The following is a 20,026-nucleotide window of genomic DNA, read 5'->3' as shown; positions in this document are numbered from 1 at the left end:
TGGAACAGGTTTTGAAATACTAGACTTTCCAAAGTAAGTTTGGACACAGATTTACCTACAAATTCAGTGCTTTACCAATACAATTTCGTTGAATAACCTTACTGAATAGATCCTGCCTACATTAGAATTAATCTAATATCAGAAAAAAGGCAATAGCATTAAATTTACCATATAACCCTTAAAATATGCAAGACTGCATGGCTTTCAATGTTCACATACTACATGCAATAAAGTTTGGGCCAATTTTTCTAATTTTCCTGTCCTCCATAGTTTAGAATTTCTAAAGTTTTGAAACTAAGAAATGAGCTCAAGGCTAGGAAATCAAGAGTGCAATTTCAGTGAACCATCAACTGGACTAAAAAAATACCTGCCTGCAATTTCAGTGATATCCCAACTGGACTAGAAAAAAATACCTGAATGTAGAAGAAAACTAAATTACCAGTCTAGAGGCTATATTTAACATTCCTACTCTACCAAAGGCACTCCGACCTGCAAATTCCTTTACCCTATACACGAAAGGGTTAATATACACAAAAGGGTTGAAAATCATACAAAACCAAATCCACGTTGTCGAACATTAATATCAAGTAAGAGCATAGTGTAATCACAGGCCAGCAAATTTGAAGGCTCAGCAAATTTGAAGGCTCTAAAGCCAACATTCGAATTGCATCTTTGCTCTAACATTATCTTAGGTTCAATTAATTCTTTGGCTGTTATGTGCATAAGACATTCAAACATTTTAGACAATCGTAAAGCAGCAAGTTGCTACAGTAAATTTTCACTTACTGAGTCATTCAACTCAATAGCAGCAGCCCTGTCCTCAGGTATAAGACTTTGTTAACCTTGCCACTGACATCCAAGTTCTATATTACGTAATCATAATTGCAATAGTCCATTCTAAGGTTTTGAATTAGAACACTCAACATAACTTATGGCAATATTTCTATGATGATAGCCAGTAATCCTTACAATAGATTTGAGTACTGAGGAATTACAATCCAGCAGCATACCTAAAGGGGTTTATTAATTTATTCAGCAGATTATCACTGGGGTTTCTTAGGTTAGTTATTTTTCTCCCAAACTAACATGGCTTTATCTTTTAGTTTAATTGCTTAAATGTACATTCCTTCAAACATACATTTAGTTAATGTTTGCCCAATGCTTATGAAATTAAATTGAGTACCATCTGCAAATAGCTTTAACTTCACCCCATGTCTGTAGTATATCTGACTCTCTGCCAATACAGTCATATAAACAAAATAGGATTGGACCTAACACTCTGGGTACTAAGTTGCATGAGTAGAATTCAATCTATACATAGCATCTTCTGTCACAGTCTTTTTAATACTCGAAGACTAACATTCACACGTTTATACACAGCTGTATCAATATCCGCACAAGATAAAATTACAAACCAGGACTACCATACTTAATTTCCAGTAGTTCACTTAGCACAGCGTACACCTGTCTGTACAACTTACATACAAGAATAGTCTTACACTGTTGTCACAATTAAACTGATTCTGCGTTGCAACAAGTGACGAACTTTCTCAGTTCAAGAAAAAATTTATAAACATCGGCCAGTTCTTGACTGAAAATATGGAGCCTTGTTTCTTTATCAGTTAACCCATGAAGTTATATAATTTATTCCTATCCATTGCTAATTCTCGGAATTTTTCTGTTTTCCTCATTACATAAGGGTAACTGCTCTTATTGGTAATACATAACAGAAGAGCTCTGCATGGGGTTATTGTTTATGGAAAATTTTTAACTGAACATTAAGTTGTATTTGATGCAATACACTACTGAAATCTTATTTCCGTGTTCCCTTAAAGTTCCACGGGACGCCATGTTTAGAATAGCCCATCAAGCATGAATTTAAAGACTAAACCTCTCACTTTGGTAATTTTCTCAATTTATCTCGCCTGTACCTCATCATATACACCTTTGTTATATTCAGTAAAAAACTGCATTAACCATTTCTCTGTGCAGACCTTACAATGCCACTATCGGCCCATCAGTTTGTGTAACCTTCGGTACTGACTTCTGTTCCTCCCCCTTTCCAATATCAACACCCACCAATATCAACACCCACCAATATCAACACCCACCAATATCAACACCCACCCAATATCAACACCCACCAATATCAACACCCTCCAATATCAACACCCTCCAATATCAACACCCTCCAATATAGTTGATCTGTCCCTGGCGGTTACATTCCTACAATGGGCACACTCACTTCGTCACTATAAAGAATTTACAGTCAACTCTTAACAGATCTAGACCATATTCAAATGAAAATGTTCTATACATTAAAACGTTGCCACTTTCTCCAATACCATTATGAGTGCAATAGGCTTGTGTATACAGGTGAGATCGTGCAATTCAGTACCAGTATTGCATTATTAGCGTACCTCTTGGAGAGAATGGTACTGATTTTTACTAGAAAGATATACGGTCAGTTGAAGTTGCACTGACCTTCCTTGTGGTCCATCCATAGCTTAGTTACCACAAAGGCATGGCTAGCATGTCAAGTACATCCTAAGTAAACTATATTCCAGCTAACTGTTGACTATAGACAAAAGATTCTCAAGTATTTGATGTTTTTCCTAATATATTCAAAACATTAAAAGAACTGAGAACGAAGTCTGACCCCTCCCACCTAGCCTACACTCAATGTTTCATTACAGGCTACCTCGGCGGTATCAGGTCATTTAACCATGTTTCAGCACCCGTTTATATGAAGAACTTGAATTACAGTACATGTATTTATAAACAATTTCAGACTAAAAATCAGATTTGTTGCTATTACATCAGCATCCGAAGTTTAATTCTTCAAATACACTGTTCGTTATTTTCCTGCCTCTTACAATTTACACACTTCATTTGACTTGTGTTCTCTTCAAGATCGATCCCCAGTACAGTTACTACAGCCTATCAAATTTTGAACTTTCATTTCTCTGCTAGCTATCTAACAAAAGTCAACACTATACCTGTCATGTTTGTCATACGTTCCCTAAAATAACTTCCATTACGGATTTCATTGGCACGCTTTAAAACAATGTGGGGAGTCCCGCCATTTTTCTCATAAGCTTACCTTGACAAAGTAAATTTCCTGTAGGTAATCGCCAAGGGTCCTGGTCGTCGGCCGTGGGTAATTTAGGCCGTAACACCCAAACTGGCAAACGGCCGCAATGGGTGTATATAATACTTAATCCCGGTGGGCTAGTGCTAAACACGGCGTCCCAAGGAGCTTCCGCTGTGTCTTATGGCCTAATCGTTTAACTCTTCGCCAGTAGGTGATAAGTTTTGTCAACTCTTGCATCAACCACACCATCCAGTTCACTATAAAACTTTTGTTCCCGATTTAGTTTCTTAGTTCCCGCTCTCTCCACCATGTTACGTATCCTGGTTGCTGCGGCATCTCTGCTACCTGTAACAGCAAAATTTACAACATTAACACTCGAGGCAGATAGTAAATAAATGGAATGTCTAAAGACAAGAGCAACCAAGATTCCTCAAGATTTTAAGCTTGTGTAGAAATATCAAACGGTAATTCTAAGGAAGCTCCGCACGATGAAATTTTTTGCCAGAACAATGAAAAGGGTGTACAGTACATGGTGCTCGGAGAAGTTTGTCAATTACATTTTTAGTGAATATAGACAGTGCGTATATGATGCACTACAGATGACAATCTACAGAAAAGAAATTTACAGAACGCTTGTTTTTGCGCTAATCCTTGGGTAAATTACTCCCATTTTGGTAAAATTTTCAAGTTATCTCACCGGAACCGTATTATACACCCTTGTCTATAGTAAAAAAAAAATTAAATATCTCCGTGCGGAGGTGCTGTTATTACCACACAATGACTACAGATTGAACCATCAAAAAGGTAAAACCACGTAGTGGCCTACCAAAGGCGTCCCCGCTCCCACAAAAAAAAAAATCCATTCAAAGAAAAGCCAAGTCACCCGAGAAAGGAGCCATAAGTAACCTGAGCCACATGTAGGTTACAAACGAAAATTTCTAGAGCACCCATATGAGATGCACTTGAAATTTTGTAATGAATTTCTCATTATCTCACCTGCACTGCATTGTATACACTGCATTGTATACACCATTTTTTCTATATAGGTCCGTCAAAACATTTATCAAACTACCTCCGCGCGGAGCTCTCATAATCACCCATTTTTTTTTTTACTGTAAAGTTTTGATTATGAACTGCCATCCTTCCAATTTCACTCGATTTCCACCACTTTAAACGACCTAGCGAAAATCCACAGCGTCATCTATCTTATCACGTGACTATTTCGCTCAGCAACTATTTCCATCTGTAACCACAGTATTCCCTCAGTTTCCTCCCTCATCACACGAAGTTATGTTGCTTATCAAAATTTATTCACTCTGAACGAACTCAATTAGGAGATGGCCACTTTAATCACCTGATGTTCTAATATTTCCCTACGGAACAGTAAGCTTAAAACCTGCAAGTAAAGTACCAAGAGTTCAATTTAGAATTAATGAACCTATCCTGAACCTCTAGTCAAAAATGGCTTTACTACAGTACAAATGCTGCATTGCAAATCTGAAAATTTCAAAATGGTAGTTGAAGTTTTATTGAACGTACATGTTTAAATTAGAACGTACGAGTTGAGCAACTCAAATTTGAAATGTTCAATGTCAAATGCAAGAACATGCTAAAGTTCGAAGGTACGATTCACGTCTCCCAGTTGGGAGAAAATTTAATTGCTTTCCTTTGACAATGTAAAAGGTTTCATAATGCAGTAAAGGTGAGAACTTGAGTGATCCACCGAAGTGTAAGAAAGTCTTTTTGCGCAAGATTAATAGAGCATTAGGCTAACCCTAGTTTTTACGTTAGTTCCCGAGGGGCTATTAATAAACATTGAGTTCCGCGAAGCTTTCCGTTGTAAAAAGATTTCGATAAGTTAAAGTTATCTCACCTGTACTGCATATACACAGTTCTGTAACTTCATTAGCAAACAATATCTGCACTGAATTCGTTATCTCACCTGTACTGCACCATATACACTATACAGCTCTGTCTATAAACCTCATCTGCAAGCTATATCTTTGGGAAGAGTTCCTTAGAATTACAACAAATTACTCATGTCTGTATATCTTCAGTCACCTCACCTGCACGGCGTCATGTACACCATTTGTATTTGATTAAAAAAATTCATCAGTATCTGTACATGGTTCATCCTTTGAATTACCAGGAGGTACACCCCCGTACGTCACTGCATAGCTAGACAAACTAATTCTGGATTGTCGACAATATAACCACCTATAATCGGAAGTACTTTACTGAGCAATGAACCTTCCCATTCACTTAAGAGGGAAATGCTACTATTTTGCATTGCAAGTTACATGAACTTTATGTTACAGGTATTTCACTAAAATGTAGTTCTGAAACTTTTACTATGGCTCTAAAACCCAGAGCCTCTTGTGTAGCATTCCTCTTCGTGTTTAAGCTTTGTAACAAGTAAACAAGCACTTTCCTTCGACATCAGGGACTAAACGGGGTGGCAGAAGTAGGATTATTACTGAAAGCTAAGATTTGTTACCTGGGGAAAACAAATTGAAAATTTGTATTGTTCCCCGCGGAAATACAACAACCACACTTTCCTGCAGGGGACTCACATGGGGAAACTTAGAATTTCCAACCGCAAATTACTCCCGATCACGACAGTAAACAGCTGAGCAATTACTCCTGTAAGCACCAATCTGGTCAGGCATATGGATGGCAAAAGGGCCAGAACCCGAGTGACGTGCGATCTGGCTGTAATTTAAATGATTCTCCATTGCGAAAGGAAGTCTTAACAGGGAAGGTCAGGAATGCTCCAACCACCAATTTAACTTTTCAATGTTTCAATGACCAGGTTCCTACATTAAAGGCCGATTAATAATTTGGTAAATTAGACTAATTTTAATAATTTAGTATAGTTTAGACCAATCTTCAATAGTCAATCTCGCCTCTGTCAAAGTATCTTTCTTTCCACAAAGTCGGCATTTAGTTTTGAAAATGAAGTTTATACTTCTTGGCCAATACAAACGGGAAAAAATTGCCTAAACATTTTAGCGAAGTGACCGTACAGAATATATGTAAAAAGGCGCTTATGGACGCTTGTTGAAATTACCACTAAAATCAAGTTCCAATTATCTATCAATATACAACCGTAACGGTCCCCTGACAGCATGAATTAACCATCTACGGACGCATAGTGGGAATTTACCTTTAATTCCCTAACTGTTCGTCTTACAAGTGCTCGAGATTCTGAAAATACTTTAAACTGAAGTCTCTTTCCCAAAATACGCTCAAAAATAGAACTGTCCCTTCACTTCCTTGCTTGTAAGCCGAATTGAGATTAAAGGTGAGCTGCTCTTAACGACTATCAAATAAAAAAAAAAAACGCACGCAATTTTACTAGCATTTCGTGGTTCCCTTCCCTTAAGAAACCTCAACTGGATCGTCGGTGCTTAATTTACGTCCTAAAATGGAATCAAGATACCGGGAATACTCCCGAGCGAATTCTCGACAAACCAACGTACATTAAGGGCAACAAAATACTTTGACGTACACTAAACTTAAACTAAGGAACGGTAACACTAAGTACTTAAAAAGGCTAGAATATTTGCCCCAGTTTGCATTGAACCAGATACTGGAAATACTTTGCGCTTGGGCCGCTCACCTTAATAAAAACGAATCTGTATTGTCACTCTGAGAACACACATACAGCACGGAGAACAAAACGAAACTCCGGTACTGCGAACTCTCTTTCCGGTAAAACTTCGCCGACATCTCTCACCCAATCACGGGCCTCCATTTCTCATCACAAGCAGGGAGGAAAAACAGACAAGGAAACTCGAGAATGCGGGCTTTCTTCAAGTTAATTTTACGCCACAGCAATAGCATAACGTGTTTGCCGTAAAACGTTAGTTTTAAGAAATGATGCACGTATATATATTTTCCGTTTCCATTTACACTGCGGTGTATTTTTTCCTATTTTACGTACAGAAAGTAATATTGTACATATGTATGCCAGTGTGAAGGATTTTATTATTTCCTCCAATAATTGCGAGAAAATTTTCACAGAATCATGGACATGCCTCCCTCAACTAGATTCACCGTTATTTTGGAATATGAATCTAATTTTTAAACTGACCACTATTGTCAAATGAGAAATTACATTCAGGGATAGGAACATGCTTGTTTAAGTTGCATTTATTAGCAGATGATTTAAGTCAATATCTCTCGAAAGAAATCTGGCAGAAATTCGCTCAAATGGTTCCATAAAGGTATGAAAAACGAACACACACACACACACACACACACACACACACACAGTAGTATTCCATAAATGAATGAACCTCCAAACAGTTATGTTTATTTTATCACCTAAAATGACATCCTGGTCTCGATCCTAGCGCGGCTATGGATACAGTTCCGATGGACAGCTTTTAAATGGTTTCAATCTCAAGAAAAAAATATATATATAATATACATGTATATATATATATATATATATATATATATATATATATATATATATATATATATATATATATATATATATATATTTATTAGCCTAAAAAAAGAAACTAGGTATGATAAAAAAAAAAATTCCGTTTTTTACAATAGGAAGCTGGATTTTTCATTTAGTCTCTTTTATCGGGGACCATAAGGTTGACAGTTCCGATCAAGCAATGGCAGGCAAGTTCAAAAAAAAAAAAAAAAAAAATCGATGTTACTGAATTTACTTTTCCTATCTGGCTTAAGTATTATGAGAAAACCTAGTGCTTGTTGTTTGTTGTGGTAACATATTTACACATCAAGAAAAGGTGCCTGCCTCTGCATAACTTATCATAAACTTGAATATCAATAATGCAAACGGATAAATGGGTTTTCAAACAAAGAAAACGGCTAACATGATGTCATCCCAAACTATAACCAAAGACCATTTTTACCAAGGACTAAAAGGGTTGAACAAGTTTAACTCCTGGCAGTATCTGGCATATCTCCCTTGGCTAGATCCTGTAAAATTAAAGTTTTTTTAAACTCTTTTTGAGTCCTTTTTAAATTCTTAGAGCTAGGCAAGGGACTGGAATACTTAAGCTTTAAAATTTTTATGTGAATTTGTCACCAGAAGGTTTATTGCATATCAAATAAAAATAAAATCTGAATGGCAATTATGGCCACTGGTTCCATAAACTAACGAAAATATTTCTTTATTCTCTTTGTTTTGATTGTTTTGTTTTTTAGAGATTTTAGGGAAAATCTGAGTAACAATGGCGCAACCTAAATTGGAATATTTATCATGGAATGTAAACAGATTACAGAAAAGGTCTACTGATATTCACTCGTGCGTTTGATCCCACGATATTGATGTAATAACTCTGCAAGGGGTAGGAATCAATAGCTTAGGTTTTCACTTACCTGGGTATCAAAGTTTTGCGTTGCCTGCAGATTCTCTGAGCAACACACGGGGGTTAACTACGTTTATTAAGAACAACAACATTACCGCTAAATTATAAACAGCTGTTACGGTTGATGGTATGGAGATTTTAAATGTCAGTGTTCGCATATATATTATTAATGTCTATATTCATTCTAATGCGTTGGAATTAGAAAATTTACCTTCCACTTCCACCATATTTAGTGAGCCGTGTTTATTGTTGGGCGATTTGAATGCTCGTCATGAAAAACTAGGTACTGCAGGATGCCAAAAGAGAAATGGGTGTTCTTTGAATAATATACTGAATTCCATGTATAATGTGCGGGTTTTGGGTAAGAATGAGCCCACTCGCATAAAGGGTGGAAAACTTGATTATGCTTTGCTTTTCAATGTGGCAGAATATGAAGCAGATGCATTTGCTGTGGGCGAATTGCTTAGTAATCATTTTGGAATCTGTGTGACTGTAAATTTAGGGAAATTAGCTTTTAACTTCTCTGGGGAAAAAATATATCTTGAGGACACAGGAAAAGGTTAAAGTGACGAATAAAGTTCATGAATGGTACAAAGATTATAAGAGAGCAGGACATGGTAATGATGAAAATAAATTTTCCGATGATCTCCTCAGTGTTGCTGACACTGCATACGGTTAAAGAACATTATACGAGAACCTGTAACAAAAATAAGTATTATGATGATAAAGTTGTTCAAGGTTGGAATAGACTGTTAAGGAAGGCACAAAAGAACTGGAGTCTAAATCCTAATGGTGATCAAAATAGGGGAACCATGATCCAAATAACTGAAGGAACGTCAGAAACAAGAAAAGTAGTAAGAGGGAATTATTGGGAAGGTTTTCAGAAAGATTTCTTTCATAAAATCTCTAGGTGGTGTATGGAATGAGGTTAACAAGGTAAGAGGAGTTAAACGAAGAGATGTTGTTCATCCGGACCCTCAAGGTAAAGCTGATGAATTAATGAAAAAGTGGTCTGATGCTTCTAGTTTTAACAGCCATCTGTAAACACTCAGTTGTGTTTGAAGAACAGGTCGCCTGAAAGGCAGCGTTTGGTGGAAATGCAAGCAGGAATAAGAGATGAGACCTGTCTACCCTTTACTACAAATTAATTACCGTGTGCTATCAAACGAGGAAAGTCTATTGCCTCATGTATGGATGGAGTAACATATGATATAATAAATTGTTTGATTGCAATGGATGACAGTCCGCTATTGGATTTAATTAATTTGTCCTACGCATATGGCAGGTTACCTATAAAATGGAAGATAGCTTTAATGATTCCTGTTCCTAAAAGTAATGGACAGTACCGGCCTATATCTCTGACGTCGTGCTTTTGCAAATTAATTGAAAGACTTGTTTTAAATAGGTTACTTATGTTACTGGAGAACAGCTATCTGATGATTTGTTTGGTTTTAGAAAAAAAAATAAGAGTACAACGGACTGTGTTATTAAAGTACTAAGCAATAACAGGCCAGATGTAGGGCTTTTGTAGACCTTAAGGCTGCCTTTGATAAGGCAAATGGTGAGGCAATTCTAGAAGAACTGCCAAATAAAGGGGTGAAAGGTTTTTCGTTAAAGTGGATACAGAGCTATCTAACTGGAAGGAAAGCCGAAGTGTGGTTCCAGGGTCATGAACCTTAGGAACTATTATTGGGCTGGGCACACCATAAGGTGGAGTATTAAGCCCTACTTTGTTTAATGTATTGACGGACAAAATTGCAAGCCACACATTTCAGAGAGGTACTGATATTGTAATTTATGCTGATGATATTCTTGGTTATAAACGAAAAGTGGAGCAAAATAGACTTGCAGACAGACAGAAAGTTCTTTTTTATTTAATGGGAAGGTATTTGAGATAGTCGACAGTTATAAGCAAGGTCTAGAGAATATTCTCTAGACCTTGGTTATAAGTATCTTGGAATGTATGTAAGTTTTACAAAGATCATGTTCGAGATAAACTACGTTAAAAATCTTGGTCTGGCGAGACTTAAGCCATTACAAGTGCTTGCAAACAGAGGTAATGGAGCAGGCATTCCAGTTTTAAGGGTGGTTTATATCAGTTATCGATTATGCAGAGCCTGTATTTGTAAGTTATTCAGGGAGGGAACTGAAGAAATAGAGGTTATCCAAAACAAAGCCATGCGTGTCATATTGGAATGTACAATGAGTACCAGGATAGAATTAATGAGAATGGAATTAATTTGCCTAGTGTAGTTAACCGTGTTCGAGAAATTGTCTCTAATGCACTTGTTCGAGTGATAAGAAGAGGGGAAAGAAGTATGGGAATGATAATTGCCATGTTATCAGGAAGGCTTAATGCTCCAATTCGAGCTAACAGTTATTCACGGAAATTGTATAACATTATGTTGAGTTATGGTGTTGTGAAGTACTGTGTTCAGTTGCCAAATGTCGGGCCTCTCAAGCCATGTTATGCACAAAGGTAGAGATACGTATAAACACACTGGATTACAAAAAGAGTGAGTGTCATCCTAATGAGTTAAAACAGGCGTTCTTACCATTGTTACGTAATTTACCAAGAAGTAATGTTTTTCATATACTACTATATTGTGATGGGTTTGTTAATGGAGTGAAGGCTGGGTGTGGAGAAGTCGTACGAAAATTTGATGATAATACATTTACTGATGAAATGATTTCAAAACAAATGCAGGATAACAGTTCTACAACAACAGCCGAGTTACACGCAATTTACGAAGGACTAACAATTGTCGCAGGTAAAAAGCGAGATGTGTATATTTTTGTAGATTCCCAGAGTATTGGTATACCCATGTAAGGCTTTGATTTATGAGATAGAACGAAATGGTTTCTATGCCAAATTTTACTGGATACCTTCTCATATAGGTACATATTTAAATGAAGTTACTTACAAATTAGTGAAGGATGCAACATGTAAAACCTCTGTTGATATTGTTGGTGTTGTAAGTTTTCGTCAAATAAAGAGAGGTACGAGACATCGGAGAGCTGCGTGGGAGACTGATAATGCAGAAAGGATTTTAGCAGGCGGCAGTTATAGCATGAGGCATTATTTGTATGTATCTGGAAGTACCCATACTGCATTTGGCAAAGCTCTTTCTAAAACTGACATATTTATAATGAGGTTAAGGTTAGTATACAGGTATTCATGAGAATATATTGGTGATGGTAATAATTTTTCATGTAAGTTATGTAACGAGCCAAACTCTCATGCATTATGTCATTATGTATTATATTGCACTGAACTTTCATAATTTAGGGATAGAAGTGTTGATACAGTTCCAGAGCAGGTGTGTTATTTGCTTAACAATAATATGGTTCCAAGAATTATGAAGAAGTTTCCCAATTTCTATTGGAACAAGTAATTATGGAAGGTGAATAACGTATTGTTAAAATATTTTGAATAGTGTACCAGCATGCTGATACATCCCATTTGATATATATATATATATATATATATATATATATATATATATATATATATATATATATATATATATATATATATATATATATATATGTGTGTGTGTGTGTGTGTGTGTGTGTGTGTGTGTGTGTGTGTGTGTGTGTAATATAAGTCAATAAACCTTTTGAATTTGAACTGAATTCTTTATTCTCTTCACAAATGCTAAACCGTCTCGTTAGTCAGCCAGTCACGGCATTGATTTCTCTGGCGACTTTTAAATCTTTAGTTTGCATGTGAAGGACAGTTTTGTTCCCACTGGCCATCTCGTATATTTTCTTGTTGGCTATTTCTGACGCAAAACTGCCACAGGGTTTTAAAAAAGGCAGAATTTTCTGCTGAAAAGTTTTGTTTTATGCTCTTAACTGTTTTATCATATTTGCTTTCTTTGCAAATTTTCTCTATTTTATTCCTTGTTACTCTATTTTGTTTTGTTCTTTTCGTTGGCCGGGCTGCTTTACTGAATGGACCGGGCTTTGGACCAGCTGATGTAGAGTTAGAGGAATTTATTTCTGGTGATAGAATTTCTCCTATAATGTGGTTCGGATTTTCAAACTACAGTTGCAAATAAGTTGGTTTATAATAATAATAATAATACTTTGTTCTTTAATAATAATAATAACCCGTTTTTCAAACTAATAATTATTATTATTATTATTAATAATAATATTATTATTATTATTATTATTATTATTATTATTATTTATTATTATAATATAATAATAATAATAATGGTAAAGAAATCCACAAAGGTGTACATGTAAATATATATTAGAAATGTATATATATTTACATTTGCTTCATTGCGGATTTATCTACCATTCTAGTCATTCATGCTATTGTGATATTTTTTAATAATAATAATAATAATAATAATAATAATAATAATAATAATAATAATAATAATAATAATAATATATAATAATAATAATAAAAACCGTGGGGGCAGGATAAATCCCAAGTTGTCTGGGAACATTTCATCAACAACACAGGTACTGGTAGTTCTTCCACGCAAACCAGTTGTAGAGGCTGCTTCTTTCCTCAGCACCTCTTGCTTTCAAAGTTCATCCATCTGCTTCAATCCAATGATTTGTCCTTATTTGAACGATATCTTCCGATACGTAACTGCTTTCCTTGAAAATATGGAATAACAACAAAGGGAATAATAAAGTTTTACTTGCAAAACCATGCAAAAATCCGACGCGAATTTTGAACACATTACTTAGATAGTTTTGTAGAAGCGCTGATAAATAACCAAAGACTTTGCAGACGCACCAGGATCTCAAGCCAAGGCAAAGATTATATATATGAGTGATGAGCTGTCTATAAGTAATCATGAGGGAATTTCATTAAACCAATTTTCAAGCTAATGATGGTTTTGAGAGCAACAGCAAGTTTCAGGATTTGACATTCAACAAGAATTTTTCAACTACACTTCTTCGGACATTTTCCACTAAGATAACACAGATTTGAAATGATCTGTTCTTGACTCCCCCCAAAAAATAGACGAGGAAATTACTGATGGATAGTCAACTTCAGAATGTTCAGAAATAAAACACTGTTTTCAGGAACGGTTCAACGCATAGACAATTACCAGAGTACGGACGACTACAGTCAAACTACAAACACAAACAAACATATATATATATATATATATATATATATATATATATATATATATATATATATATATATATATTAACTTTATCACTTACACAATTATCTGTGCATTAATGCAATTACTGACAGGACCTCATTGAAACTGGAGGGTATATTTTATTGAATAAACGTCTCCGTTACATACCATCCACTTTCAATGAGGCCCTGTCAGTAATATATATATATATATATATATATATATATATATATATATATATATATATATATATATATATATATATATATATATATATGTAGAATCTGATGGTTACTTTTTATTACATATGTAATTGTGAAAATCACAATGCCCTCTTAATTTCTCAAATTCTTCGTCCTTTTTGTATACCTATGTCACTACAAAGCCTTAGATCCAAATTCAAGATTATCAAGTAACTCTAATGTCCGTTGCAGGATTCGAACCCTCACCCAGAGTATTAGAGCGAATCACGTTGCCGACTTAACCACGAGAAGGATGAAAGTCTCCTGCAGCTCATACACATACATAGACCTGTCGAATTAAAACATATTCTTAGGGCTCGAATAGACCCGTCTTCACCATCGTAGCCGAGTGGGCAATCGTTTTGATTGTTCTTTAGGCTAATATATATATATATATATATATATATATATATATATATATATATATATATATATATATATATATATATATATATATATATATATATATATGTAGAATCTACTAGTCACTTTTTATCAAATAGGAATACAACGAAGAGTTCGAAGAATTCGAGAAGTGAAGAGAACATTGTTATCAGGGAATATTTATATATATATATATATATATATATATATATATATATATATATATATATATATATATATATATATATATATATATATATATATATATATATATATACGTATATATATATATATATATATATATATATATATATATATACACATACATATATGGCATTGTGATTATTATGATTACACACATACACACACACACACACACACACACACACACACACATATATATATATATATATATATATATATATATATATATATATATATATATATATATATATATATATATATATATATATATATACATTTATTTATATATATATATTTACATATATATACATGTATATTACATATAATATATATACATATACATATTTACATATATACATATATATATGTACATTATATATATATATATATATATATATATATATATATATATATATATATATATATATATATATATATATATATACATATATAAATATTATATGGAAGCTCCAGAAAAAAATAACAGCGGATACTGACATGTTCATAGTTATAACTGCTGAACAGTAGACGAAGGCCCCGTGATTGAAATGGTGTGGTAACAGTTGCAGCATGTCTTTTGGGATCAGGTCAATGCCTCTGAGGCATTCCCCATCATGTCAGCGACCCTTACACACCACTAACTACAAGATACTTAATTAACTGCGTCGATTATTACAATTCTTTCTACTTATTTATTTAGTAACGGAAAAGAAGTAAATCGTCCAACCTAACTTGAGAATCGAACCCCTGATTTATTTTGTGACGGAAAAAAGGAAATCGTCCAGCCTAACCCGGGAATCGAACCCCTAATGTCAGAGAAATAATCTACAACCAAAACTGTTCCAAGATAATTACTTCTATAGGTTCTAAGAAATAAAAGAAGTATGTAGGTTTCGTTACACATGACTTCTTAAACTCCATAAGCGTTATATATGTAATTACTGTATTTATTGTATTTGGTTTCTGCCTCCAGATTTTTACCGTATTCAAATACTTTTATACCACAACTATTTATTTTTCTTTATCAACTCCATTGCAGCTTTCTTCCACAACACAGCTCTCTTCATATTATTTATGTCTTTGGCGAAATAAATACGATTTGATTATTCCCTTCTGCTAATTTCCGCACCAGAAGTTTTATTTTATACAGAATAATGCGATAGATGATTGTTGGACTACAATTTACAATCAGAGTGAGCAATCAATGCTGGTTGTTAGGCATTATTATTGCTTATTGGAATCAAGTAATAGCAGTAATCAGGCGAAGAGTTAATTAGATTTCTGCGTAGCATTGTAATTATACTCATACCTTGTAATTTATGATTAACGGGATGGATTGATAGTCAACTGGGAATTTATAATTACGACATATGCAATGAGACTCGGATACAACATTCACAGTTGAGAGAAACACGCCAGTAGTCGAAATTAAGTCTACATTTCCAAATGCAAATCACACACACATAATATATATATATATGAAAAGCTTATAGGTGACAGATATTTTATGAATTACAATACACAGTAGATGTTTGATTAATAAGTGTGGCTAAAGATATTGCAAAGAACCTTGAGGGAATGTTTAGCTGGTGTCTGGAGCACATCCTGATTAGTAAAATTGTATACATGTCGAATTCGTCCGATATTCTTGATACGTGAGAACACCCCTGCCTAGCGACAAGACTTTGTGAGTTTGTTCGCCGGAAATGTCCAGGTTCCGGATAATTCGTTCATACATGTGTTTTTTCTGGCAGAGCCCCAGGGTGTGAAGGGATTAGTTATCAAACAAATTATCATTCAAAGATCAACACGGAATATTAATAGAAGTTTTCGGTGAAGACTCTGTGGTTCGAGACCTGTCAATTAAGAATTGTGAACATTGCTGTTGAGAGGTAGGAAACATTTTAGATTTCCCAAACTGTAGATTGTTCTTTTCATTTAACATATATCTATTACATTGTGTGTACTTTAAGAATAACATGGGATGAATTCCCATATCTTTATTTTTATGCATTTGTTTAACAAGAGTTTTATTTGACTTCTTCAGATGTTTCGCTGAGGAAGAGGTTAAGATGTACTCAATGAGAATGCACTGGACTTTGACTTATTTTGACCTATTGTGGGAAAACTATTTAGAGATAATAATTAGTTGGTGAACATTAGTATTCCATTTTATTTCATCTCTTGTTTCTTGCAATCCAGTTATGTTAGATCATTGTCAAATAAATTATTTTGGGTAATGCTTGTTTCGCTGTAGACCTGAGAGAGAGAGAGAAAGAGAGAATGCGTGGGTGTACGTACGAAGCCAGTAGCCTTTTTGATGAGGTAACTATCAAGCTACCAATAGATGGGATTTCTCGACTTTTTAGCAAAAGATAAGCAATGAGATTTACTCTCGGTTGTGTAACACACACACACATATATATATATATATATATATATACATATATATATATATATATATATATATATATATATATATATATATATATATATATATATATATAAGTAGGGTAAAAGGTGCCATTTGGAGTCCTGGTATCCTGAACATTTGGCGTCCTCAAGAAAGGGTGTCATTTGACCTCCTCAATTATTATTATTATTATTATTATTATTATTATTATTATTATTATTATTATTATTATTATTATTATTATTTTTATTATTATTATTATTATTATTATTATTATTTATTTTATTTTTATATTTTTGCTGAAGAAAATAACATGCATATATAAAAAAATTATGTATTAGGGCAAAAGGTGCCATTTTGCGTCCTGAACATTTGTTAGTAGGGTAAAAGGTGCCATTTGGCAACCTGGCGTCCTGAACATTTGGCGTCCTCAAGAAAGGGTCTTATTTGGTGTCCTCAATTATTATTATTATTTATTTTATTTTTATATTCTTGCTGAAGAAAATAACATGCATATATATATAAAAAAATATGTAGTAGGGTAAAAGGTGCCAAGGCTCCGAACTGATATGAGAGAGACCCACTGCGTGACTCATCAACGGCTGTATGATTGATAAGAGTTGAACCAATATAAACTATCTGTTATTAATCCCATTTTATCGATAAGAGTCTGATTAGGAGGAGGAGAAACCTGCTGAACTGATATTATCATATAAATATATATACAATTCCTCTCTCTCTCTCTCCATATATATATATATATATATATATATATATATATATATATATATATATATATATATATATATATATATATATATATATATATACATATAAATCTGTACATATTGTTTACATGCAAACACAGTATAAGTATGTAAAGTCACTCAAAAATTTTTTGCAATATGTTCCAGAAGTTTTCGTTCACCTAACAGTAATTTGTTCTTTTGATATTCACAAGGAAATGTAATTTTCTTATTCGATTTTGGTTATTAATTATATGGGTAACAATATAAAAAAGAATGGTAAGTGAAAAATTCATATTACGAAAAATGACGAAACATTTTGAAAAATTTAACTTCAGATGATTGGGCAAAAGAGTCAAAGAAGAAACTGTATTTCGAACCCAGATAAAAGCTTATTGACTAATAAAATAATACTGAATTATCATCAATGAAATTATATATAAATAAAGAAAGAAAGAATTCAACCATTACCGTTGTCAAAAACGAAAAAGAAAAAATCTCATAACGTTGTATGTTATCGTGTGACTCCACATTCGAGCAGGAAAATTACACTAAACTGCCTCTTCACTTGCACCAATAAGATGGGCAACAAACTCAGCTGCACCACAATCATTAGCTTACATAAGACTAATATTTCTACTGTAGATATTGCTCGGCAGGTTAGCGTAAATAAAACAACCATGTATAGAGGGATACAACAACAGGAGAGAACGAGGAAATATGATGAATTCATCGTAAAAAGTGGAGGACGACCCCATTGTTGCACTACGATTAAGGATCACCATTGGATGATCACTGAAGGAGGCATCAAGGAGCTCCGCCTAACTCCCCTGGCAACCGATGTTGCTATAAAGATAGAACATTACACTCTCCCTTCAAGTTGCTGCTGAAACCATTCGTAACAGACTACATGAGACCAAGATATTATTTTATCATATTCCTACCAAGAAACACTTCATATCAGAGAAACACAAAGAATAGAGGTTAGAGTTTGCGTTACAATGTAATCCAGTGGCCGATGATTTCTGTAAGAGTCATCTTTTGCGATGAGGAGGAGACATTCTCCACTGATGAGCATGGTAGTCTTCTTCACTGCTGGCGTTTAACAATAACTAAATTAGTGTCGAACTTCTTGCTAATTTTAATTCTTTAGAAACTTAGATAATAAGAAAAACAAAAATAGGCGTTATATATTCAGTTAACTTCATAAGAGGCATCAAAATGATAGGCCTAAGTAACAATGAAAGAAATGAGAAATTACACATGATAACGTCATTATAATATATATATATATATATATATATATATATATATATATATATATATATATATATATATATATATATATATGTATAAATGCGGTTATATTCTATGTATCACAAAAACAGACGTGAAATCTGTTAGTCTGGTTCAGTATATTTTATATTAAGTTTCACTAGTTCACAATATACATACGATTAGTCATTCAGAAATTTGATTAATAATAATGTGTAAGCAAATCTTTACATAAGTCGTATTTGTTGATGTTAAATAAGGCTAATAGTTCAACTTATAATAGTCGCAGGCCTATGTCTACAAAGTTCACACATATGAAGGAGATAAAACAACAACAGTGATGACATTTGGAGATGGAAATATTACAACATAAGAACAGTGATGACCTCTGAAGTATTATAGTAACGTCCTTTAATCAAGTAAAAAATGACAACAGTCAACATTATCAGAAAAAGCCCTGTTTAAGGGAAACTGCAGATACTGAGTTGTCAAATAGCGCCAGATGTCGTTATTATAAGCTGTTGTCCGAAAAGTTTTGAAGTATGTTCCAAAACATTTTTGAATGATTGTACATATATTGTATATATATATTTATATATATATATATATATGTATATATATATATATATATATATATATATATATATATATATATATATATATATATATGTATATATGTATGTATATATATATATATATATATATATATATATATGTATATAGGATATATATGTATGTATGTATATATATATAATAACTGTCAAACGTTACTTGACTTAATCTTTCGCAAATGTTTGGCGAAGTCGCCTGTTTATATTCAAATTCTTGGCACCTGTTATCAATTATTCAACTTATTAATGAGAAGCCGTCATTATTGAAATTCATGATGAAATTAAAATATATTTCCATTAAATTTTCTCTCAGAAAAAAGATAAACTAGAAAACGAATCACTATATAAGCACACACACACAGAGACACGTGAAAAGAAGTTGAGTGATTGAGGCATATCGTGTCGACCTCCCGGGAACTTTCACAAGACTGGCTCCAGCGTCTCCAGAGAATCCCCGGGCCTTTCTTACGGGGCCTCATCTTCTAGCGGAGCTTTATTTACTTATATATACAATTATACATAATTATACATACATATAGTTAGAAAAAGAGATGAAGAATTATTCCAAATC

At 33.6% G+C, this 20,026-nt stretch overlaps 1 long non-coding RNA gene across 4 annotated transcripts in view; it reads right to left on the bottom strand.

Moving 5' to 3' along the window:
* The window catches only part of LOC136832148 (uncharacterized), a 359,618-nt gene that overhangs the window by 4,943 nt on the left and 334,649 nt on the right, over nucleotides 1–20,026 (bottom strand). For 3 of the 4 annotated variants that reach the window (XR_010851094.1, XR_010851095.1, XR_010851096.1), the window contains exon 8: nucleotides 3,104–3,439. This is a non-coding gene — a long non-coding RNA (uncharacterized lncRNA). Of the gene's footprint in view, nucleotides 1–3,103; nucleotides 3,440–6,716; nucleotides 6,784–20,026 lie in introns of those variants that run through there. The other variant, XR_010851097.1, reaches the window with a different exon arrangement.

Source organism: Macrobrachium rosenbergii, chromosome 49 (assembly GCF_040412425.1).
Source record: "Macrobrachium rosenbergii isolate ZJJX-2024 chromosome 49, ASM4041242v1, whole genome shotgun sequence".
Classification (NCBI taxonomy): Eukaryota; Metazoa; Arthropoda; class Malacostraca; order Decapoda; family Palaemonidae; genus Macrobrachium; species Macrobrachium rosenbergii.
This window is presented reverse-complemented; position numbering and strand designations above follow the sequence as displayed.